Below are 27,284 nucleotides of genomic sequence, written 5' to 3' on the forward strand. Positions count from 1 at the left end.
TTCTTCCCATAAATTTGGGCTCAGTCTCAGAGAAGGGGGAGCCATTACTGATACTTATGGAGGCAATGCATCAGAAGCAGTCCAGGAATCTGACTGCAGCTGGGGCCACCAGAGCCCATGCCCAGTCCCATGCCACGCTCCTGTGCCAGCCCCGCTTGCTCTAGCACTGCTCTCCTGTGGAGCAAGGGGGCTAGTGCTGAAAGGGGGAGAGCACAGACTTAAAGGGAATGGAACCAGCTCAGACCTGACCCTCAGGGCTTCTGTTCCAGTAACTTGGACCTGCCTCTGCCCCCAGTAGGATGGTGCTGGTTACTGAGGAGAAGAGAAGCCCTGGCTCATACCTGAATCTGATCTAGCCACTCCGTTTCCAGCCCCAACTCCTGCCAAGGTGACAGCTGCCAGAAACCTGTGGGGGAAAGATGTGACTAATGCTCATGTCAGATCCACCTCTCCCACCAAAGCCACTCGGCACACATAGACTGTATAGGGACACTCCTACACAAGGACATCTCTTTAAGACCACAATATATAATTGTTTCACCAAATTTTATAGAGAAAGAGAAAGTTAAGCAAAATGAGAAGACAGAGAAATTTGTTTCAATTAAAAGAAGAAGAGAAAATCCCTGAAAAAGCAACTAGTGAAACAGAAATAAAAATTTACCAGACAAAGAGTTCAAAGCATTAATGATAAAAATGCTACGTGAATTAGGGAAAAGAATATGTGAACACAGTTAGAATTTTAACTAGGAACTAGAAAATATAAAAAATAAACAGAACTGAAGAATACAAAATTGAAATAAAAACACAATAAAAGGAATTAATGACAGACTAAGTAATACAGAAGAATGCATAAGTGGTCTGGAAAATAGATTAATGGGAAACACCAAATCAGAACAGCAAAAAGAAAAACAAACAAACAAAATAACCATTTAAGAGACCTCTGAGACAGCATCAAGTATACTAATATTTGCATTATAGGGGTCCCAGAAGGAGAAAAGAGAGAGAAAAGTGTTGAAAATGTATTTGATGAAATTATGGCTAAAAACATCTCAAACCTGGAAAAGGAAACAGATATCCAGCCATAGGTAGTGGAGAGGGTCCCCCAAAAGATGAGCCCAAATGAACCCACAACCAGATGTATCATAATTAAAATGACAAAAGTTAAAAATAGAGAATTCTAAAAGCAGCAAGAGAAAAATAAATACTCATATACAAGGGAACCCCCATAAAGTTATCAGCTGATTTTTCAGCAGAGTCTTTGTAGGCCAAAAGGGAGTGACATGATATATTCAAAGTGCTTAAAGGAAAAACCTGCAACCAGGATACTCTACCCAACAAGATTATTATTTAGAATTTAAAGATAGATAAAGAAACCTCTCAAAGAAGCAAAAAACTAAAGGAGTTCATCAATACTAAGCCTACCCTAAAAGACATGTTAAAGGGTCTTTTTCTAAGTGGAAAAAAAAAGATCATAACAAGAACTAAATATCTATAGGAAAGAAAAGATTCCACTAGTAAAAGAAAATATATAGTAAAGGCTGAGGATCAACCACTTGAACAGGCTGGTATGAAGATTAAAAGGCAATAAATTGCAAAATAACTATAACAACAATAATCAGTAAAGGGATAAATATGAAGATGCAAAATATGCCATCAAAAGCACAAAATGTGGGAGAGAGGAGTAAAAAATGTAAATCTTTTAGATGTTTAAACTTAAATGACTACCAGTTTAAAAAATGTAGATATAGGTCAACATATATGAACCTCATGGTAACTACAAATTAAAAACCTGCAATAGATACTCAAAAACCAGAGAGAAAGGAACCCAAGTGTACTACCAAAGAAAATCATCAATGTGCAAGGGAAGAAACTAAAAGAAGAAGAAAAGAACAGAGAAGAACTACAAAAACAACCAGAAAATATGTAACAAAATAGCAATACCTATCAATAATCACTTTAAATGTCAATGGACTAAATGCTCCATCAAAAGACATAGAGTGGTTGAATTAAAAAAAAAAGACCCATCTATATACTGCATACAAGAGACTCACTTCAGAGCTAAAAACACACGCACACGCTGAAAGTGAGGAGAGATTTCATGCAAATGGAAATGACAAGAAAGTGGGGCTAGCAATATTCACAGACAAAATAGACTGTAAAACAAAGTCTATAACAAAAGACAAAGAAGGACAGTATATAATAATAAAGGGATCAGTACAAGAAAGGGATAAAACACTCATTAACATATATGTGCCTAATACAGCAGCACCTAAATATATAAGGCAAATATTAACAGACATAAAGGGATAAATTGACAGTAGTACAATAATAGTAGGGGACTTTAATTCCTCACTTAAATCAATGGACAAATCCCCAAGGCAGAAAAATCAATAAGGAAACAGTGGTCTTAAGTGACACATTAGAGCAGTTGGACTTAATAGATATCTACAGGACTTTCCATCCCAAAACAGCAGAATACACATTTTTTTCAAGTGCACATGGAACATTCTCCAGAGTATATCACAGCCTGGACCAAAAACCAAGTCTCAACAAATTTAAGACAATAGAAATTATATCAAGCATCTTTTCCAACCAAATGGTATGAAACTAAAAATCAATTACAGAAACAAAAGTGGAAAAAACACCAACACATTGGAGACTAAAAACAGGTTACTAAAAAATCAATGGATTAAAAAAAAATCAAAGAGGGAATCAGAAAATACCTAGCAAGAAATGAAAATAAAAACAGAACCTTCTAAAAGCTATGGGATGCTGCAAAAGTAGTTCCAAGAGAGAATTTTATCATGATACAGGCGTACCTCAAGAAACAAGAAAAGTCTCAAATAAACAACCTAACCTTCTGTCTAAAGGAATTAGAAAAAGAACAAAAAAAGCCCAAAGTCAGCAGAAGGAAGGAAATAATAGAGTGGAAATAAATAAAGACAAAAAAACAAGATAGAAAACATCAATGAAACCAAGAGCAGGTTTTTTGAAAAGATAAACAAAATTGATAAAGCTTTTGCCAGGTTCATCAAGAAAAAAGAGGTTGCAAATGAGCAAAATAAGAAAAGAAAGAGGAGAAATAACAACAGATATTACAGAGATACAAAAAATCACGAGAATATTATGAACAGTTATATGCCAACAAATTGGACAACCTATAAGAAATTGACAAATTTCTAGGAGCATACAACTTTCCAAGACTGAATCAGCAAGAAATAGGCAATCTGAACAGACCAATTACTAGTAGTGAAATTGAATTTGCAATTAAAAAAAAAAACTATCAGCAAATAAAAGTTCAGGACTGGACATCTTCCAAGGGGAATTCTACCAAAAATCTGAGGAAAGTTAGTACCTATCCTTTTCAAAATATACCAAAAAATTATAGAGGAGGGAACACCCAAATTCATTCTATGAGACCACCATTGCCCTGATACAAAAACCAGACACAGACACTCCATAAAAGGAAATTATAGGCCAATATCTCTGATGAATATAAATGCACAAATTCTCAATAAGATATTAGCAAACCAAATTCAACAATATATAAAAAGGATCATACACCATGATCAAGTGGGATTTATTCCAGGATGCAAGGATGGTTCAACATTCAGAAATCAATCACCACACTAACAAAAGGAAGGATGAAAATCACATGATCATCTCAATAGATGTAGAAAAAGCATTTGACAAAATTCAACATTGATTCATGGTGAAAAATCTCATCAAAGTTGGTATAAGGGATATATTTCAATATAGGAAAGGCCATTTGTGACAAACCCACAGCTAACATCATACTCAATGGTGGAAAGCTGAAAGCCTTTCTCTAAAATCAGGAACAAGAAAAGAATGCTCACTCTCACCACTTTTATTTAGCATAGTATTGAAAGTACTAGTCACAGCAATCAGACAAGAAAAAATATATAAAAGGCATCCAATGGGGAAGGAAGAAGTAAAACTGTCACTATTTGCAGATGACATGATATTACGTATGGAAATCCCTAAAGTCTCCACCAAAAAAACTATTAAAACTAATAAATGAATTCAATGAAGTTGTAGTATACAGATTAATATACAGAAATCTGTTGTATTTCTATTTACTAATAACAAACTATCAGAAAGAGAAAGCAAGAAAACAATCCCATTTAAAATTATATCAAAAATAATAAAATACTTAGGAATAAACTTAACCAAGGAGGTGAAAGACCTATACTCTAAAAACTGTGAAACATTGATGAAGAAAATTGAAGGTGATACAAATAAATGAAAAGAGATTTGTGTTCATGGATTGGAAGAATTAATATTGCTAAAATGTGCATCTTACCAAAAGCAATCTACAGATTTAATGCTATCGTTATCAAAATACCAATGACATTTTTCACAGGTTTAGAACAAATATTCTTAAAATTTATAGGTAACCACAAAAGACCCTAAACAGCCAAAGCATTCTTGAGAAAAAGGAACAAAGCTGGATGTATTAATATCACACTCCCTGTCTTTAGACTGTACAACAAATTACAGTAATCAAAAATAAGATGTGGTGTACACACATACACACACCAACACAATGGAATATTACTCAGCCATAAAAATGAAATTCTGCTACTTGCAACAATGTGAATGTGTATAGAGGTTATTATGCTTAGTGAAATAATTCAGACAGAGAAAGACACTCTATATTATCATTTATATGTGGAATCTATAAAATAAGACAAATGAACGAATATAATAAAACTGAAACAGACTCAAATGACATAGAGAACAAACTAGTGGTTACCAGTGGGGAGAGGAAAGAGAGATGGGCAAGATTGGGTAGGGGATTAAGAGATACAAACTACTTTGTATAAAATAAATAAGGACAAAGATACATTGCACAGGAAAAACATAAATTAAATAAAATATTTTGGGCTCAGGTTCAAAAGTTGGTTTCATGACTCAGATTTGCTTTCCTCTTGGTTCTCTACTATAATTCTTTATATATATACTGTATGTAATATATTAAAATATATATAACATATAAATATATAAAACTGTATACATATGTAAATTTGTGAGTCTCTATCTGCAGTGTGACACCATCTCTAATGCTCAGCTAAATCATGTCTTATTCGCTTCCCCTTGGTTCTCTGTCATCCCATCTAGCAATATATTCATAACCAAAGCTAGCATTTTCACTGCTTTCAAGTCAATCTCCACTTTCCCTACTTAATTTTCCAGTATTCTTGGAATCATCCTTTTTCCTTCTGTTTACACTCACTTCTAAGTAATGTGTCTTTCACTTTTTACTCTTATGTTCCACTCTCATTGCCACAGCCCTAGTTCAAACATTCAAGGCTTCACATCTAAATAATCAGAATAGTCTCTTTGTATAATGATTTTTGTTTTATTTTGAAGACATATCTTCTGTAAATATTTAAAATAGTTTATCATAAAATATAGTTAAACAAAAATAAACAAACAAGCTAAAAATAAGCCCCAAATTCCACTGCTCTATTTGTTAAATAGGATTTGTTTAATCCCATTTAACCAACACTATTTGTGAGACCTTTTGGTCAGTCTTTTCCCAAGTACTGTGAACATGTGTGTGTGTGTGGGTGGGGGAGTGAGAGAGAGGTACTGTGCTAGGCACTTTATATATAGAATATCCTTAATTATTCAGAAAATTCCATGAGATAAATATGATTATTCTCACCTTACAGATGAATAAACTGGGGCTTGGAGAGTCCTGCAAAGTTATGGAGCTGGTTAAGTGGAGGAACAAAAGAAGTCGGATAAGGGGGGCTTCCCTGGTGGCGCAGTGGTTGAGAGTCCGCCTGCCAATACAGGGGATACGGGTTCGTGCCCCGGTCTGGGAAGATCCCACATGCCGTGGAGCAGCTAGGCCCGTGAGCCATGGCCGCTGAGCCTGCGTGTCTGGAGCATGTGCTCCACAACGGGAGAGGCCACAACAGTGAGAGGCCCGCGTCTCATAAAAAGAAAAAAAAAAAAAAAAAAGAAGTCGGATAAATCCCCAAACCTGTGCCCTTATCACTATAATATAACACAACCATGAGAACACATTGTACACACAATAAATGTGACTATTTTTAATGCTAAATATGCATTTTATAAACATGGAATCATAGTATGCATATTACATCTAACCAAAATTTAAATTATGTAATTTAAATTTTTATATCAAACATATATTTAAATTTTTAACAATATTCCACTGAATGGCTGTAACATACTTCATTTATCTCTCTCCATTGATAGATATTTCATTATTTCCCTTTTTGCACTATGAGAAAGAAATTTCAGTAAATATTTGTGAACATACATCTTTATGGATGATGGAATTACAAGTATTTTTTATGTTTATGTGAAATTCTCAATATTGAACACATATATATAGTGTGGATTGGCACCAAAGGGGGCAAGAGAATGAGGGGAAGCCATCGCCAGGGGCCAGGCTTGCTGCTGCTGTATTCTCATGGACCACAAAGGAGGGTGAAAGTTCTAGATTCAAACCTGGCCTTTTAGGTCCCCATGATGTAATAGTTTTAAAAGTTTCAAGAAAGCAGAAGAAGAAAGAAAACAATCTCAGCCTAGTGGTTGCCTAATCTGTGCTTGAACACTTGCAGAAGCAAGGAGCTTACTATTTTTCCACAACTCCCAATTCAGTTCTTGCCTGTCTTTAACATTTTGGGAGCCCAAGGCAAAAAGCTCATATATTATGTGCCTAAATATTTAAAGTAAATCCTTCAAGCTAAAAAAAAAAGTTATGTATTTGTTTTTTTTTTTCTACTCTTGGCACCATCCCATACTATGAGGTACCTGGTCTGTATGTGTGTGGACATCTTGCCCACAAGTCTGAAGTCTGCATTTTCCCCCTTTGGAGCCCCCAGACTTGGATGCACACACAGGCTTGGGTGCATATATTAGAAAGGAAACTCTTAGAAAAGGCTTGGGAGTACGCATAAGGATGAGATTATTTCCAACTGGTGGAATAGTTTCATGAAAGAAGGGCATTTAAGCTATGGACTCCCACAGGTGAAAATGGGAAAGAAGAGAGGAAGTATGTGTGAGGTGTAGGCAGAAGCAAAGGAGTGAGTGAATGCTGGTATGAATGAGAAAGTGTGGTGAGGAAGCTGGTAGGGATTTTGTAAGACAAAGACCTATGATAGGTTAGGAGGACCTAAAATGATGTAAGGAGGTGGAACTTTATCCTATAGGTAGTGGCGAATTACTAAATTTGTGAGCATGGAAGTGACATAGTTGATTAGATCTGTATTTTAGGCCACCAACTTCAGTAGCGAAATTGAAGGTGAATTGTAGGTATAGATCAGTAGAGAAACTGAATAGTCCTTCAAATTTCCTGCCTCTGAATTTTTCCTCACAACGTTCCCTCACAGTAATGGAATAAAAAGTATTACTTCCTAGGCAGTCAGTCATGAAGTGTGGAAAGACAAATGGTGAGTTTAATGTTGGTCCCTAGGTCTACCATCATGCAGCACATATAGCAGAGGACTAGTAACAGTATCCCAGCAGACACTTGTCTTCAGAAGGATGTCCAGTTCTGTTAGTGTAGAACCCATACAATGTCTTAAAAGATTTTGGTTTTCTGGAGTTTTGGCAATAGATTTGTTGGGTGTGTGTGTGTGTGTGTGTGTGGCATTAAATACACAAATGCTGAAGACCTGAACCCTATTTGCTATTTACAGTCTGGAGAGGGGCAGAGAATAATGGGTCTCCTGTATGTCTCTGTACTGAAGGGGCTGATAAAAAGCAGAGAGAGGAAAGATAAAGACAGTTACTTTTGGGATCTAATTTGGAAATCTGAAGAACATTGCAAAACAAAATCTGTGTACACACAGGGAAAGTAAAATATCTAGCAATTATACTCTGTTACTCTAGGCATAACTGTGGACTTTAAAAAGTACATATTATTTATAAGGAACACTATAATTATAATCATTCCATGAAATACATTATTTCCTGGACTACCTGTAATAGCTCCTTTGAGGCTGTCTGTGGAAGGCCAAATTATTGTTCTAATTTTGGTATGTTGGTTACGGCACAGAGGTGAGGCTTGGTGGCAGTCATCACTGGCTGTCAAATACGCACAATCACATGCTGTGAGGAAACGGGGTTTTTTAGGGTGAAGTTCAGATATTGTACATAAAGCTTCTCAATTTAAAAAAGCCGTGTGACTTGGGTTTGTTGTCTTACCTATTTACTTTGTGGAATTGAATGTAGAGCTGTTAAAGACTTAGGTATTGCCCTCCTCAATCTCTATGCTTATAGTTGATGATGTCAGCGACACCATTTCCTTTTTTCCTTGCTCTGATTATCCAGTCCTTCGTTCTGCCTCACAGCTTTTCCTGCTGACCTCTTCCGCTCTATCTTCTGTTTGTCATACTTCCTGACTGCTCAAAAAGGAAGATCAAAGAAAGCTGACCATCAAGAGACTTGGGTTTTTATAATCTCAGCTCTGCCACTTAGTTAGTGGCATAACTTTGGGCAAACCCTATTACCTTTCTTATCCTAAATTTCCTTCATCAATACAAAGTGGAGTAGGAAATAGATGACCTCCCAGGTACTCTTCAACTCTGACATTTGTGACTCTAACAAACCCAGGATGTAATTATTATAACAGTAGTAAGAGATATAACTAAAGAACAGCTGCTCAAAAATATGAAGTGCTTTTGTGGTAATACTAAAGAGACATCATGAATGCTGCAAAACACTTCATGTGAATTAATTTTCTTATATTTTTATGAGGTTTTTTCTCTCCCAACCCAAAAACTATTTGTCAATGGATAAATTTACTCTGTTTTTTCCTTTAATCACCATGCAGTACTATATTCAAATTTAAGGATGCTCTGGCCACTAATAATATATGCTAACATTTCTTGTGGAAGAATATTCTGAGATCTAGTTGCTATTGCACTTACTAAATCTCGTGGATAAATGATTGGTTATAACAGACTCTGTTCTACATCAAATAATGAATGAAGAACAGTTATCCAGAAATTAAACATTTTTCAGAGCATCAATTACTACAAAGGAACTGAGTTTTGAAAGCCAAGACCTGAGTTTCAGTCCTGGACTCAACAGTTCTTAGTTTGTACCCAAATCCAATTGGGTCCAAGTGACTCAAAATTTTAGCATTATATTTACTCTCGTCACAGAAAATATTCTTGAAAGACAATGTGATGTAATTTCTAGCCAGGAAATAGAGTAATAGCAGTATTCATGAAAAGCAAAAGGTATTTTAGAAAATAAAATACCTGTTTCTGTTATTAAGCAGAAATCACAGTTGGATTTGTGATCAAGGGAGTTATATGTGACAAATATAACTCCTGGTTAATGAAATTCAGGCCAGAATGATTGGGAGCAGAAATAAAGTCAGAAGCCATTTGAGGGAAGGAAAAGAGGATCAATGATTATAGTATTAGAATATATAACTTTGAGGTGGTAGCAAAAGTTATTTGTGGACATGTCTGATAGGAAATTGAAAATAAAGCCTAGCGGTATATGTTGAGGTACTATTTGTGCAGAAATTATAATTGAAGCCTTATTAGTAGATCTCTGAGAGAGAGAGTATAGAGTACAGATTTTCAGACTTTAGTGGGAATAAGAATATCTTGGAGTTGGTGATTCCGACCACAGAGATTCTGATTCAGTGGGCTTAGGATGGGACAAAGAAATCCATATATTCCACTAGCACCCCAAGGATTTTGATGCAGATGGTCTGTGCCCTATACTTTAGAGCAGTGGGTCTCAAACTTTAACATGCATCAGAATTACCTGGAGGGCTTGTTAAACCACAGATTGCTGGGCCTCACCCCTAAGGATTCTGATGCAGTAGACCATGGGGCCAGGCAAATTACCATTCTAACAAGGCAAATGCTTATGCTGCTGGTCTGGGGACCACATTTTGAGAATGCCTACCTTAGAATGATTTCACTGACATGTAGATATTAAAAGAGATTCAAGAACAGACTTCTGGAAAATAATCACTTTCAGGGGGAGCAGAAAGAAGAAGAACTGGTGCACAGTTATAAACCCAGAGATAAGCACCATAGGAGTAAGCTGGCTTGAAGATGCAAGTGAGTGAGGGACTAAAGAAGGGAGCAAGGGTCTGGAACAGTCTAAAAGGATGTGGCTAAGTCATAGGAAGAGTGAGCTTGAGTGAAGTAGGAGGACTTTGAGCTTACCTCCCTCATGAACACATCAAAACTATAACTACACATAGAGAAACTCTTGCTGAAATTGACCTGAAGACTAGCAGACTGGCTCCTCTACAACCAAGGCTGTAAAGAAAGAATCACATTGGGTTTGGTAGGAGGACAGGAAAAGTGATCTAGATGGGACCTGCATCCCTAGTGGGTGACCCAGAAGAGGCGGGTGATATCACAGGCTCATGGATCCTCCCTGGGGAGCGTGGGGTTCAAGCCACACATTAGGCATGCCAGCCCTGGAGTCTGACACCAGGAAGACAAGCCCCTTTGTTGGTTTGAGAACCAGAGGGGCTTACGAGAGAGCTGTAAGGAACCCAGAATCTGTTCTTGGAGAGTGTGCACACAGTCTTGCTTACTCCTGGGAACACTGTGGAGACTACAGATTGAAAACTGCCTGGTGTTATGGCCTGCTTGCCAGGATCACCCAGTATGCCCTCCAGCCCACACTGGGTTCCTGCTCCTGCCTCTCCTCTCCGGCACTGATCCCCACTAAGGTGGAGGCAGCCACTGCCAAGGAGAGTGTGCACACTTGGAGGGAACAGAACTGGTCTGGGCCCTGACCCTGCCTCTGACCAGGGCAGAGGCAGATATTGCCAGAGCAGGAGTCTGTGTACAGACTTGGGAGGGAGTGGAACCAGCTCCAGGGTAGAGGTTGCCACCGCAGGTGTGTGCATCTGTGTGCACTTGGGAACATGTGGAAACAGCTGAGTAATATGACTCCAACCCCTTCAGTCCTGACCCAGTCTCTAATCAAGGTGGCATACCTGGGAAAAAGTAAAACCAGTGCAAAAGTGCAGCCCCAAGACCTCAGGCCCCAGCCATACCCTCAATCATCATAGAGATGGCTATTACATCTGGGAGAAGCCCAACTTCCTCAGGGCTCCTGCTCTAGCCCCTTGGGCCCTGACCCCACCCCCAATAGGCCAGTGACTGCCATTGAGCCTAGAAGAAGCCCAGGCTCACACCTGGCTTTGGCTTCAGCCCCTCTGAATCCAGCCCTACCTCCCAGCAAGGTGGTGGGTGCCAGATCACCCAAGGGGAAGGCACAGCCTGTGCTCATTTCAGATCCAGATCTCCCACCAAAGCCACTGGGCACACATAGACTGCAAAGGGATGCTCCCACACAAGGATTTGCCTTCAGAGACTGGGACAGATAACTGTTTCACCCAATTTTGTAGAGACAGAGAAAGTTAAACAAAATGAGAAGACAGAAGTATATGTTTCAAATGAAAGAACAAGAAAAAAAAACCCTAATGAAAAAGAGATAAATAGTTTACCTGATAAAGAGTTGAAAGCAATAATAATAAGAATGTGAAATGAGAAATGACTTTGGGAAAACAGTAGATGAACAAATGATAATTTCAAAAGAGAACTAGAAAATATAAAAAAGAACAAAATAGAGCTGAAGGATGTAATAATGGAACGGAAAAATACAGTAGAAGGAATTAACAGATTAGGTGATACAGAACACTTAAGCAATCTGGAAGACAGAATAGTGAAAATCACCCAATCAGAATAGCAAAAGAAAAACAAAAAAACAAACAAACAAAAAAAGAGGATCATTTAAGGGACCTCTGGGACAACATCAAACATACTAACATTTGTATTATAAGGGTTCCAGAAGAAGAGAGAAAGAAAGGGGCAGGAAATGTATTTGATGAAATTATGGTTGAAAACTTCCTAAACCTGAAGAAGGAAACAGATATCAAGGTACAGGAAGCAAAGAGAATCCCAAACAAGATGAACCCAAAGAAACCCACAGCAAGATAAAGATAAAGATAATGATAAAGATAAAGACTTTTAAAGGCAGCAAGATAAAAACAAAGAGTCACATGCAAGGGAACCCCCATAAGGCTATCAACTGATTTTTCAACGAAAACTTTGTAAGCTAGAAGGGAGTGGCATGATATATTCAAAGAGCTGAAAGGAAGAACCTGCAACCTAGGATACTCTACCCAGCAAGATCATCATTCAGAATTGAAGGAGACATAATGAGCTTCTCAGACAAGTAAAAACTACAAGAGTTCATCAATACTAAACCCATCTTGAGTCTTCTCTGAGTGGAAAAGAAAAGGCTACAACAAGAAATAAGAAATTATAGGAAGGGAAAAATCCCACAAGTAAGGGCAAGTATATGGTAAAGGAAGTGGTTCAACCACTTAAATAAGCTAGTACAAAGGTTAAAAGACAAAAATAATAAAATCAACTATAACTACAATGAACTGTTAAGGGATAGGTTTGAAGATGTAAAATATGACATCAAAAACACAAAATGTGGGGAGAGGAGTAAAAATGTAGATCTTTTAGAGTGTGTTTGAACTTAAATGACCTCCAGTTTAAAACAAGTAGATATAGTTATAGGTCAACATATATGAACCCATGGTAAACACAAATCAAAAACCTACAAAAGACACACAGAAACTAGAGAGAAAGGAGCACAAGCATACCACTAAAGAAAATCACCAAACCACAAGGAAAGAAATGAACAAAAGAAGAAAAAGACAGAGAACTATAAAAACAACCATAAAACAAATAACAAAATGGCACTAAGTACATTCCTATCAATAATGACTTTAAATGTCAATGGACTACATGCTCCAATCAAAAGACATAGGGTGGCTGATTGGATAGAAAAAACAAGACCCAAGACCCATCTATATGCCGCTTATAAGAGACTCACTTCAGAGCTAAAGACTCACGCATACTGAAAGTGAGGTAATGGAAAAAGATATTTCATGCAAATGAAAACAAATGGGATATATATATATATATATATATATATATATATATATATGTACAATGGAAAATTATTCAGCCATAAAAAGAATGAATTTTTGCTGTTTGCAACAACATAGATGGACCTGGAGGGTATTATGCTTAGTGAAGTAAGTTGGACAGAGAAAGACAAATACTTCATGTTTCTACTTATATGTGAAACCTAAAAAATAAAGCAAATGGACAAATACAACAAAACAGAAACAGACTCCTGGATACAGAGAACAAACTAGTGTTTACCAGTGGGAAGAGGGGTTGGGGGAAGCCCAGGATTGAGGAAGGTGATTAAGAGGTACAAACTACTAGATATAAAATCAATAAGATACAAGGATGTAATGTACAGCACAGAGAATATAGCCAGTATTTTATAATAATTTTAAATGGAGTATAACCTATAAAATATTGATCCATTATGTTATACACCTGAAATTAACATAAAATTGTAAATCAACTATACTTCAATTAAAAAATTTGAAAAATATGCTCAACAAAACTAATTATTAGGAAAATGCTAATCAAACTAAAAATAAGATAGTGGAACTTACCTAAAGTAGATCTTAAATTTAAAAAGTTAAAAACATCAAGCATTCACATGGAGGTGGATCATTTGGAGCTCTCATACATTGCTGGTGACAATGTAAGACAGCATAACCATTTTGGAAAGCTGTACTTCAGCTCCTTATAAAGTTAAACATGTACGTACTGTATGACCCACACAAAAACCTATACATGAATATTTACAGCAGCTTTGCTTATAATAGTTAAAAAATGGAAAACAGTAGCTATCATTCCACAAGTGCTTAGAAAAACAAACTAAGGTACATCCACACGATGGAATACTGTGCAGCAATAAGAAGAATGGACTTTAGATTCGTGCGTAAACATGGATGAATCTGAGATGCACTTTGCCAAATGAAAGAACTCAGACCTGAAAGGCTACATGGTGTATGATTCCAATTATATGACATTCTGCAAAAGAAAAACTATAGGGAGGAAAACAAGTAAATGATGCCTGGAGCCATGGGGTGGGCAGAAGAGTTGTCTTTAAAGGAGTAGCACAGGGGAATTTGGGGTTGGGGTTTAGAACTCTTCCATATGGAACTGTGGTGGTAAATACATGACTCTATACACTTGTCAATCCTTTAGATGTATACACCACAAAAATAAACAACTATTTACTGCACATTAATAGAAAATCAACAAGTATGTGAATAAAGATGGAATATAGACTGTGCAGAAAAATGAAGGTCATAGCTACCTAACTGGATGTCAAAAAAGGATGTCAAGATCAGGAAAATAAAGAGAGGGGAGAAATCTTCAACTTCCTATTCCATTGAAAAGTCCTTGCTTTCTTTCCTTTCTCTGGTGCACTTGTCCTGCAAAATACCATTACATGTTTGGTCAGCTCCCATATATGGCTATTGAGTGCCTCAAAGTAACTAAAACCTTTTCTGAATAAAGGTATTCAACCCCATGTATTGTCTTATTTTTCCCAGCTAAGCTCTCTTTCACATTTCTCATATTCCCAAAACCCATTTTTTAAATTACCTAACATTTCCACCATATCTCCTCAATACTCTCAGCAGATAATCTGGTGACCTCTTTCAATGTCTTGAGCCTTGATCCTTTCCTTTTATTTGCCAGTGTACGGAATAATTAGTTGGTTCTCTATCATCCTCCAAAAGTGAGCACTGAGGTTGTTTTTAGTGTGATCCTGAACTCAGGGATTTAGAAATATTTTATTATGTTTTTATCCATTAAATTATCATTCTTTTTGATACTCAAATTTTCTCAATTTTGGCCAGTAGGAAATACTTCAAACTGGACCCTTATCCTGCTGGTACAACCTCAGTAATCACCGATAGCTCTTTTGCTTTCCAGTATGACAAACTTTCCAGATCCATATTGTATATACCTTGTCTGAGACTGGGATTCAGCCATTTGTTCAAGAAGGCTTTACTTATTTTAATTTTTAAAAATCTTACCAGCTGGAAATTGCAGTGTGTTCAGAATTACAGGGTGTTTTCTATTCTCTTTTTGAAGCACTCTCCTTTTGTTTCTAATTTTTCTTTAACTTAACTGGATGATTCTTCTCAGTCTTTATAAGTATTGATTTCCCACACAATCTCAACATACACACACTCTCCAGGTGATCATATCCATTCCTCTAATCTACAAAAACTACACCCTTATGACAATATTTTTCAATCTAAGCTACCAGCAAGGGCATCTCTTATAAACTCTCTATTCCTCATCACATTTCTTCATTCTTTTTTCTTTTTAAAAATCCCTCCCTTACACCTTACACCACCCTGTTTCCCCTCCATATCTGTTAATGTCACTCCACTACCACCCATGCAGATTTTCAAGCCAAAATCTAGGGGCCCTTGTGGAGTCCCCCTCTTTTTCTCATTTATCACTTGCAGCCCATTACTGAGTCCTGTCAATATTAACCACTACCAGAGTGGACCACAACACCCTAACCTCCAGAAGTGTTCAGCACCTCCTAATGGGTATTCTGCCTTGACTCTTGGACCCTCTTCAGTCTACTCTCAGCAGAGCAGCTGGCAGAATTTAAAAAAATGCTTAGACATGTTACTAATCTCAGCCTAAAACCCAAGGCTTACCATCACATTTAGAATAAAACCCAACCCTTTATCATGGCCTTCCAGGCCTCTGTTTACTTCTCAGCCCTGATCTCTCCCCTTATTCACACTTTGCCAGCCAAATGGCTGTGTCTATTCCTTAGACACACCAGGTTCATTCTTCTCACTGAATCTTCACTCTTTCCAATAACTCTCCTGGGAATGTACTCCCCTATCACATCTCTTATTTCTAATAGCTCTCTTAGCAGTTTCCTTCATCCATCTGGAATTTATTGCAAATGTTTATTAAATAATAGAATGAATAAGTGGATAAAGCTAAATAAATCAATATTTCTTTCTTCAATTTTGTTCTCCTTCAAAAATCTTCAATTTTGATGTCAGAATGAGATCAAGTACCAGGAGTAAAGGGAGAGGAAAGATACAAGAACTTGAAGGTAGGAAATGCTTAGTATAGTTATGGTAGTTCAAGTACTGGAAAATTCAATGAAGAACATGTAGAAGTAACCTGGCATCTTTGTTGGAGTCTTATGTGAATATTAAACTTTAGATTGTTAACAATAACAAGGACACACGATATTTAGATCTATAGCTTAGGCAGTTTTAATTGATATGGAGACATGCTACTGAAATGCCTTTGCCCCTAAGATTGTACCAAATTTTCACTTGGAGTTCTGTGATGTGAGACTTGAAAATTTGTGAAAAGAAATGAAAAAAACACTATTTTCATATATGTGTTATATGGTTTTCCTTGGCTAACTATAAGAAACAATGTTTTCAGGGAATTTTACAGCACTTAACAGTCTTGTTCTACTGTCTTTTGGCCTCCATTATTTCTGATGAGAAATTAGTAGACATTCAAATTGTTGTCCCCTAAATGTAATGTATAATTTTTCTCTAGATGCTTTCATGGTATTTTTACTTTTGATTAATTTTTTTTTTAACAGTGTGACTATGATGTGCCTAAGCATATGGTTTTCATTGCACTTATTCTACTTGGGGTTCACTGAGCTTTTTGAATCCATAAATGTATCATTTACAAAATTTGAGAATTTTAAATCTATTATTTCTTCAAATATTTTTTTCTGCCATATTCTCTCCTCTCCTTCCGGGACGTCAATTACACATATGTTAAATCCTTTGTTATATTCCTATAAATCCTGATCATTTGGTTTCATTCTTTTTTCCCTCTGTTACTCAGATTGGATGATTTCATTGATCTATCTTTAAGTTCACTGATCCTTTCTGCTATGTATTCATTCTGCTTTCAGCCCATCTACTGATTTATTTTTCACATTTCATGTTTTTTCATTTTAGAATGAAAAACTTGATTTTATTTTATAGTTTCTATTTCTTTGCTGATATTTCCTATCTTCTTATTTATCACAAGCATGTTTTCCCTTACTTCACTGAGCAGAGTTATAACAGCAAGCATAAAATCTTTGTCTACTAATTCTAACACAGAGGTTATCTTGGGATTAATTTCTGTTGATTGTCTTTTCTATTGAGAATTGTTGATATTTTCTTGGTTCTTTGTTTGCAAAGTGATTTGGCATTATATTCTAGGCATTCTGAATATTATGTGTGGTGGCTCCAAATTCTGTTACTTTCTTATGAGGAATGTTTATTTTTTGTTTCTTGGATGTTTGTTTGTTTGTCTAGACAGACAATAAACTTGTTTGGACTCAAACTGAAAGCTCATTCTCTCGGGTGGAAGCTCCAATTTAAATTACACTCCCTTATCCTTAGCTAGGTGGCTTCTGGTTGCATGGTTCAGGGGCTACCAGAGATTTGGGCACAGTTATATAGAGAAGCTGAGGGTCCTCTCTATTTATCTCTCTTTTCCAGAATTCCCCCTTCACTATCCAGTTGCTGTAGTCTCTTAAATTCTTTCTTCTAGTTCTTCAGTCTACAAGGACTATCTATGGGTTTTAATAAATACTTTTAGTAACAACACTAGGCACTGACTACCTGCACTCTCAGGTTAAAAGTCATAAAAACAGGAAACTCACCATGGTAGTTTCCTTTGCCTTTGTCCAAGTGCTGATTTCCCTCTTCCTTTTGGTCACTCTCCAATAATTTCAGGTACATTTTTGTCTGTTTACTTGTTTTATTTTGTTTTGTTTTTGCACTGAGTTTATAGTTGGTATCCACAGGAGACTCAGTATGATAGAGGTGTATTTAGCTATCCTGGCAGTGGAGTTTGAAGGAACATTCTTTACTTAAAATTTAAAATAAAGTTTACTTAAAATTTTAGTATTTTTGATATCAAAGTACTAAAATATATTTAAATGAGAGATAATAGTTAATGTCTATTATTATCCAAAATCAAAGTCTTTTTTTTTTCCCTTCAAGACTTTTCTTGGACTTTTAGAATGAAAGATTATAGAACAGTTTCATAGTTTATCCTTTTCTGTAACTTATTAAATGCAATTTTCATTACTTGGTTTTATTCAGTGACTGTTTTGCATGGGCATAGTTTTTGGCCATGAATATACATTGAAGGGTAAATTAGAATATCTACCCTTAAGAAGCTCTATTTAATAGATGAGACCAAATACATCAACAAGTATTGTAACAGAGGTATTAACTGCTATATCATAGATAGTTCCAAAGTGCTTTGGGAACACATGGAAAGGTAAAATTAGCTTTGTAGAGTAGGTGTGGAGGGACCAAGGAAAATACTGTAGGAAAAGATAAGATTTATAAACTGAGCCTTGAAAATTTATAAGAGCTCACAGGTAGTTCAAACAGCGTGATATATATATATATATATATATATATATATATATATATATATATATATATATGTGTATGTATATATGCACATGCATACATACTGAGGGTCAAAAGCCATGAATAGTTACCTTTTAATGATGCTGTGCACACTATGTAGCTATAAATTTAATTAATTTGATACCATAATTGACATTTCAGGAGAGAATGTGATTTCATTAGGGAAGGCAATGATTTCTTTAATTCACTTTGAAAAAACTTTTAATTTTGAAATATTATAGATTTATAGGAAGTTGCAAAGATAGTACAAAGAGTTTCTGTGTATTCTTCACCCATCTTCTCCCAGTGGTCACATCACACATAATTATAGTACAATATAAAAACCAGGAATTTAATATTGGTATAATGTATGTGTATAGCTCTATGCCATTTTAACACAAGTATAGATTTGTGTAGCCACCACAGCATCAAGATAACAGAACCATTACATCACCACAAAGACTTCCCTCATGCAACCCCTTTATTATCACATGCACTTGCCCCCTCCAACTATCCCTAACCTCTGAAATCCACTAATCTCTTTTCCATCTTTATAATTTTTTCATCTTGAGAATGTTATATAAGTAGAATCACCTTATGTGACCTTATGAGACTGGCTTTTTTCACTCAGCACAATGCCCTTGAGATCCAACCAAGTTGTTGCGAGTACCTATATTTATTGCTGTATGTTTTTCTCTCAACATTACTCTAGCTGCATTCCTAAAAGTTGATAAGTTGGGTTCTCATTTTCATTAAATTCAATATATATTTTTGTGTCCCTTTAGACTTCTTTCTGAACCCATGGATTATTTTGATTCCAAGTGTTTGTAGGTTTTCCTGTAACCTTTTTGTTACTGATATTGATTTAATTCCATTGTATTCAGAGAACATACTCTGTATGATTCCAATTCTTTTAAAATTTGTTGAGGTATCTTCTATGACTCAGGATAGGGTCTGTTTTGGTAGATGGTCCATGGGTGCTTGAAAAGAATATTTGTTCTTCTGTTGTTGGGTACAGTGTTCAATAAAGGTCTCTTAGCTCATGTTAGCTGATATCTTTGTTGAGTTCTTCTCTAGTCTTATTGATTTCTGTCTAATTGTTCCATCAATTACTGAGGGAGGGGATTTAAAGTCTCTAACTATAACTGTGACTTGTCTATATCTCCTTTCATATCTATCAGGTGTTTTTTTAAAAAATTGAAGTATAGGTGATTTACAGTGTTGTGTTAGTTTTAGGTGTGCAGCAAAGTGATTCTTTTTCAGATTCTTTTCAATTGTAAGTTATTACAAAATATTGACTTTAATTCTCTGTGCTATGCAGTAAATACTTGTTGTTTATCTATTTTATATACAATAGGGTGTATCTCTTAATCACAAACTCCTAATTTATCCCTTCCTCCCCATCCCCTTTCCCTTTTGGAAGCCATAAGTTTGTTTTCTATGTCTGTGAGTCTGTTTCTGTTTTGTGAATATGCTCATTTGTATCACCTTTTTAGATTCCGTGTACAAGTGATATCATATGATTTTTGTCCTACTCTGTCTTCCTTACTTTAATTAGTATGATAATCTCTAGGTCCATCCATGTTGCTGCCAATGAGATTATATCATTCTTTTTTATGGTTGAGTAATAGTCCATTGTGTAGATCTCAATCTCTCTCTCTCTCTCTCTCTCTCTTTCTCTCTCTCTCTCTCTCTCTATATATATATATCACTATATACATCTCATATCTTCTTTATCCATTCATCTGTTTAGGTTGCTTCCATATACTTGGCTATTGTAAATAGTGCTGCTGTCAACATTGGTCACCCACCCTCTCTTCATCCAAATATCCAATCTGTCAAGGAAGAAGTCTGTGAAATTGGGCTTGAGGGTAGAGAATGGTATTTCCTAAATCAGTTTTGGCTCTGGGCGTTAGATGTGGGTGGAGCCAGAAGGAGGGTCCAGTGCTAGGTTTATAAAAGCAGGAAGCAAGACATCTTGATGTTAACTATCATCACAACTGCTTCAGTTCTTGCTGGGTCGACTTCATTCGTTCTTCCCTGGAGGTAGGGACTTGCAGGGGGCAGGGGAAAAGCTGAAAGTATGGAATGTCAGGGCTTCTTGTGCAGAAAGTGGGTCAGGAGTGGGGGTGGGGTGGGGGGATGGGAGGAATGGGGGATGGCTAAGCCCCCACATGTTCTGGGGAAGGCCCACACAGGAGAAAGATGGATGGGCCAGGACTATGTACTTGGAAGTACCAGCTATGCCCCTGGGACCCTGACTCTTACCGGGGTGTGAGCCTGGCAAGTTGGTTTTACTTTTCAGTTGACACTACCCTAGTAGTGTTGACACTACCCTAGTTGACATGTCCTAGGCTCTGGGCTAGGCCATGAAGTGGGGAGGGGGGTGCTTGGCAGGAACAAGGTGGAGGGGAGGAGAGGAGACACAGGGGTCTGCCTGGAATGCTTTGGCCTCACCCACCCTGTGCTCCAGTCTAACAGTGACTGAAGGAAGGAACCCGCCACCATGGGCGAAGAGAAGACCCATATCACTATCATCAACCATGTGGACTCTGGCAACTCCACCACCACCGCCGGGCATCTCATCTACAAGTGTGGAGGGATCGACAAGAGGACCATCGAGAAGTTTGAGCAGGAGGCAGTGGAGGTAATGCACCCGTGGTGTCTGTGTCTAGGACTGGCGGGGAGCTGGAGGAAGGATGTCCAGCTCCTGGGTGGGTCTGGTGGCAGAGCATGGACAGCAAGGTGCGCTGTTGGGTCTAAGGCACCGCTGAAGTCGCCAGGCTAGACCCCTCTGCTCACCGTCGATGATGCTCTACTCACTGCCATCCCTCTGTAGACGGGCAAGTGCTCCTTCAAATACACCTGGGTGCGGGACAAACTGAAGGCAGAGAAGGCAGAGAGAGAGCAGTGGCAACGCCATCGACATCTCCCTGTGGAATTCTGAGACCAGCAAGTACTACATCACCATCATTGATGCCCCAGACCACAGGGACTTCATTAAGAACATGATCACGGGCACCACCCAGGTAAAGTAGCCCATGTTCCCAGGGGCCTCCCTATGGGGGGGAGGGGCGGTGGAGGGAGGGGGGAGAGGTTCGGAAGGGGAGGAAACTTAGGCTTTATTTCTGGGACTTGGGGAAGGTCAGTATCATAAGCCTTAGAAGGTTTTCCTCACCCCATACCAATCATCAATTCTGAAAGAACTGGAGGAGGACAGACTCTAATGAGGAGGCTCAGACACCGTCCCCCTTTCAGGCTGGGGCAGGGACCAGGTTTTCTGACACCCAGACAAGTAGGTCACTTGGGGTCCGGGAGGAAGGAGCTAAAACCTCACGTGTGGTACTGGGTGAGAGTTTAACTGGAAGGTGGGACCTCTGTGCACAGCAGCAACCAAGGGACCCACGAATTTGTCCACTTCTGGAGAGGGTCTCATGTCATTGTATACGTTCCCGGAGCTTTACCAAGGGGCCTGGGGCTGCCCGAAGCTCTAGCGTCTTCCCAGCCGGTCCGGCGCTCCCTCCTCTAACTAACCCCTTGACCCCGTGATGTCTGTGTCCTGCAGGCTGACTGCGCAGTGTTCATAGTGGCCAGCTGCTTGGGCGAGTTCTAGGCGGGCATCTCCAAGCAAGGGCAGACCCTCAAGCATGGGCTGCTGGCCTTCACCTTGGGCGTGAAGCAGCTGATCGTGCCCGACAAGATGGACTCCACCGAGCCCGCCTACAGCTCCGCGCACTTCCAGGAGATCACGAAGGAAGTGAGTGCCTACACCAAGAAGATCGGCCTCAGCGGTCTTTGTGACCATCTAGGGCTGGCACAGCGACATGCTGCAGCCCAGCACCAACGTGAGTGCAGGCTGGGTCTGCGGGCGGCCGGGCGGGTGGGCAGCTGGCGCGGGTCCTGGTCCTGGTCCTGGGGTGGGAGCCCAGGTAGCCACGCCCCAGACTCACCTCTCTTTGCTCTGCATCCCCATCCCCACATATGCCTTGATTCAAGGGCTGGAAGGTTGAGCAAAAGGAGGGCAGCGCCACGAGGGTGACTCTGCTGGAAGCTCTGGACTCCATCCTCCCTCCCACTTGCCCGGTCAACAAGCCCCTGAGGCTGCCTCTGCAAGACTTGTACAAGATTGGAGGTGAGGTGACAGGGCTTCTATAGGAATGATGGAGTTGAATGAGCTCCGGTGTGTGATTTGCCAGGGTTCAGATCCTGACTTGTGAGCTGGGATAAAGTGCCAAAGGCCCTAGCACTTCCAGTTTATCTGATACACAGCATAAATAGCCAGTCATCGGATTCAGCGCTTCCTACCAGTGCTGCAGGTGACCTTGGTCCTTGAAGCCAATAACCAAGGGAGCTCCCAGGAAGCCATTTCTCACTTGGTGGGTCTAGAATTGTTGTGACTGCCTGCCCTTCTCCTATTGCACAGGTATCGGCACTGTGCTTGTGGGCCGTGTGGAGATCGGCTTCCTGAAACCCGCATGGTGGTCATCTTTCCTTCAGCAATGTCACCACTGAGGTCAAGTCTGTGGAGATGCACCACGAGACCCTGCCTGAGGCCCTGCCCGCTGACAACGTGGGCTTCAACGTGAAGAATGTGTCCCTGAAGAACGTGGCAATGTGGCCAGAGACAGCAAGAACGACCCCCCAGATGGAGGCCCACAGGCTTTGTGGTGCAGCTAAACGCCTGGGGAAGTCAAGGGCCTTGGCACTCTTCGGTGGTGGAAGTGCTTGTTAGGAATTAGTCCTGAGGGACTTCCCTGGTGGTCCAGTGGCTAAGGCTCAGGCTTCCAATGTAGGGGGTCTGGTTGGATACCTGGTCAAGGAACTAGATCCCACATACTGCTAACTAAAGTTCCCAACATGCTACGAAACTAAAGTTCTATTTTAAGGCCCATAGGCTTTGAAGTATTTTCCTACGCAGGGCTCTATCCCATCCTTCTCCCGTTTCCCTCAAATGTAAAACAATATTACAATGGCATAGTGTCAATAGGTTAGTCCAACACTACCATGTCTGTCCCTCTCACCCACCCTCTCTTTAATATGTATTTTTTTAACTAAAGTATAATTGATTTACAGTGTTGTGTTAGTTCAGGTGTGCAGCAAAGTGATTCAGTTCTCTCTGTATATCTATCTAACTATATCTATATCTATTATTTTTCAGATTATTTTCCATTACAGGTTATTACAATATATTGACTATAGTTCCCTGTGCTATGCAGTAGGCCTTTGTTATTTATCTATTTTATATATAGTCGTATGTATCTGTTAACCCCAAACACCTAATTTATTCCCCCCCACCACCCCCACTTTTCCCTTTGGTAACCATAAGTTTGTTTTCTATGTCTGTGAGTCTGTTTCTGTTTTGTAAATAAGTTCATTTGTATCATTTTTTTAGACTCCACATATAAGTAATGTCATATGATGTTTGATTTTCTCTGTCTGACTTCCTTCATCTTAGTATGAAAATCTGTAGATCTATTCCTGTCCTCTCCTCCTCTCCATTCTGTTCCTGCCCAGCATGCCCCTCCCCACTTATAATGGAAAAGAATCTGAAAAAGAATATATATACATAGATATATGTATATATATACATATATACATATATCTGAATCACTTTGCTGTACACCTGAAACTAACACAACACTGTAAATCACCTACACTTCAAATATTTTTTAAAAAACTGATAGATACGAAAGGAGATATAGACAAGTCACAGTTATAGTTATAGACTTTAAACCCCCTCCCTCAGTAATTGATGGAACAATTAGACAGAAATCAATAAGACTAGAGAAGAACTCAACAAAGATATCAGCTAACATGAGCTAAGAGACCTTTATTGAACACTGTACCCAACAACAGAAGAACAAATATTCTTTTCAAGCACCCATGGACCATCTACCAAAACAGACCCTATCCTGAGTCATAGAAGATACCTCAACAAATTTTAAAAGAATTGGAATCATACAGAGTATGTTCTCTGAATACAATGGAATTAAATCAATATCAGTAACAAAAAGGTTACAGGAAAACCTACAAACACTTGGAATCAAAATAATCCATGGGTTCAGAAAGAAGTCTAAAGGGACACAAAAATATATATTGAATTTAATGAAAATGAGAACCCAACTTATCAACTTTTAGGAATGCAGCTAGAGTAATGTTGAGAGAAAAACATACAGCAATAAATATAGGTACTCGCAACAACTTGGTTGGATCTCAAGGGCATTGTGCTGAGTGAAAAAAGCCAGTCTCATAAGGTCACATAAGGTGATTCTACTTATATAACATTCTCAAGATGAAAAAATTATAAAGATGGAAAAGAGATTAGTGGATTTCAGAGGTTAGGGATAGTTGGAGGGGGCAAGTGCATGTGATAATAAAGGGGTTGCATGAGGGAAGTCTTTGTGGTGATGTAATGGTTCTGTTATCTTGATGCTGTGGTGGCTACACAAATCTATACTTGTGTTAAAATGGCATAGAGCTATACACATACATTATACCAATATTAAATTCCTGGTTTTTATATTGTACTATAATTATGTGTGATGTGACCACTGGGAGAAGATGGGTGAAGAATACACAGAAACTCTTTGTACTATCTTTGCAACTTCCTATAAATCTATAATATTTCAAAATTAAAAGTTTTTTCAAAGTGAATTAAAGAAATCATTGCCTTCCCTAATGAAATCACATTCTCTCCTGAAATGTCAATTATGGTATCAAATTAATTAAATTTATAGCTACATAGTGTGCACAGCATCATTAAAAGGTAACTATTCATGGCTTTTGACCCTCAGTATGTATGCATGTGCATATATACATACATATATATATATATATATATATATATATATATATATATATATATCACGCTGTTTGAACTACCTGTGAGCTCTTATAAATTTTCAAAGCTCAGTTTATAAATCTTATCTTTTCCTACAGTATTTTCCTTGGTCCCTCCACACCTACTCTACAAAGCTAATTTTACCTTTCCATGTGTTCCCAAAGCACTTTGGAACTATCTATGATATAGCAGTTAATACCTCTGTTACAATACTTGTTGATGTATTTGGTCTCCTCTATTAAATAGAGCTTCTTAAGGGTAGATATTCTAATTTACCCTTCAATGTATATCCATGGCCAAAAACTATGCCCATGCAAAACAGTCACTGAATAAAACCAAGTAATGAAAATTGCATTTAATAAGTTACAGAAAAGGATAAACTATGAAACTGTTCTATAATCTTTCATTCTAAAAGTCCAAGAAAAGTCTTGAAGGGAAAAAAAAAGACTTTGATTTTGGATAATAATAGACATTAACTATTATCTCTCATTTAAATATATTTTAGTACTTTGATATCAAAAATACTAAAATTTTAAGTAAACTTTATTTTAAATTTTAAGTAAAGAATATTCCTTGAAACTCCACCGCCAGGATAGCTAAATACACCTCTATCATACTGAGTCTCCTGAGGATACCAACTATAAACTCAGTGCAAAAACAAAACAAAATAAAACAAATAAACAGACAAAAATGTACCTGAAATTATTGGAGAGTGACCAAAAGGAAGAGGGAAATCAGCACTTGGACAAAGGCAAAGGAAACTACCATGGTGAGTTTCCTGATTTTATGACTTGTAACCTGAGGGTGCAGTCAGTGTCTAGTGTTGTTACTAAAAGTATTTATTAAAACCCATAGATAGTCCTTGTAGACTGAAGAACTAGAAGAAAGAATTTAAGAGACTACAGCAACTGGATAGTGAAGGGGGAATTCTAGAAAAGACAGATAATTAGAAGAGACCCCAATAGCCAAAGCAATCTTGAGAAAGATGAACAAGCTGGTAGCATCACATTTCTTGATTTCATACGATATTACAAAGCTATAGTTATCAAAACAGTATAGTACTGGGATAAAAACAGACAGATCAGTAGAACAACAGAGAGCCCAGAAATAAATCAGTAGTCATGCATGACTTTGAGCGGTTTAAGAATTCAGTTAAGGAAGTATCTGAAAATGTTGTAGAAATAAGAAGAGAACTAGAATTAGAATTGGAATCTAAAGGTGTGACTGTATGTATTCCTGCATTCTCATGTTACAACTTTAACGAATGTGGAGTTGCTTGTTATAGATGAGCAAAGAAATTGGTTTCTTGACACAGAATCTACTCCTGGTGAGATGCTGAGGATGGCTGAAATAACAACAAAGCATGTAGAATATAACATAAACTTAAGTTTATAAAGCAGTGGTTGAGAACATTTAGTCCATTTTTGAAAGAAGTACTACTGTGGGAAAAATGCTATCAAGCAGCACTGTATGCTCCAGAGACATTGATCATGAAAGGAAGAGTCAATCAATGCAGCAAACTTCATTGCTGTCTTAGTTTTAGAAACTGCCACAGCCACTCTAGCCTTCAGCAAACACCACCGTGATCAGTCAGCAGCCCTCAGCATCAAGGAAAGACCCACCACCAGCAGAAAGATTACAACTTGCTGAAGGCTCAGCTGCTAGCATTTTTTAGCAATAAAGTTCGCTGTTAAATTAAGTTACGTACACTGCTTAGACAATGTTATTGCACACTTAATAGACTAAGTATAGTATAAATATAACTTTTATATTCACTGGGCAAAAAAATTGTGTGACTCACTTTATTGAAATATTTACTTTGTTGCTGTGGTCTGGAAACTGAACCCATAATATCTCCAAGGTATGCCTGTATTTTGCATATAATATCCAGAGTTTTTAGCTGTACTTAATGAAAGGGATAGCAAAATGTACATTTGCTCCATTTTTGTGGAAGGTGAAGTCTAAGAATTTTCTAATCCACTTTTTTTGAATAGGTAGTTTATTAACATGACACAAACTCCAACAAAGTATAACAAATTATATCGTAAAATGTCTCTTTTTTCT

The 27,284-nt window shown here is 37.9% G+C and overlaps 1 pseudogene; it reads left to right on the forward strand.

The window, feature by feature from the left end:
* The first annotated feature begins 20,885 nt into the window (after positions 1-20,885).
* LOC101316271 (elongation factor 1-alpha-like) lies at positions 20,886-23,056 on the forward strand (annotated as a pseudogene).
* Positions 23,057-27,284: the final 4,228 nt, after the last annotated feature.

The sequence above is a fragment of the Tursiops truncatus genome, chromosome 8 (genome assembly GCF_011762595.2).
Source record: "Tursiops truncatus isolate mTurTru1 chromosome 8, mTurTru1.mat.Y, whole genome shotgun sequence".
Taxonomy (NCBI): domain Eukaryota; kingdom Metazoa; phylum Chordata; class Mammalia; order Artiodactyla; family Delphinidae; genus Tursiops; species Tursiops truncatus.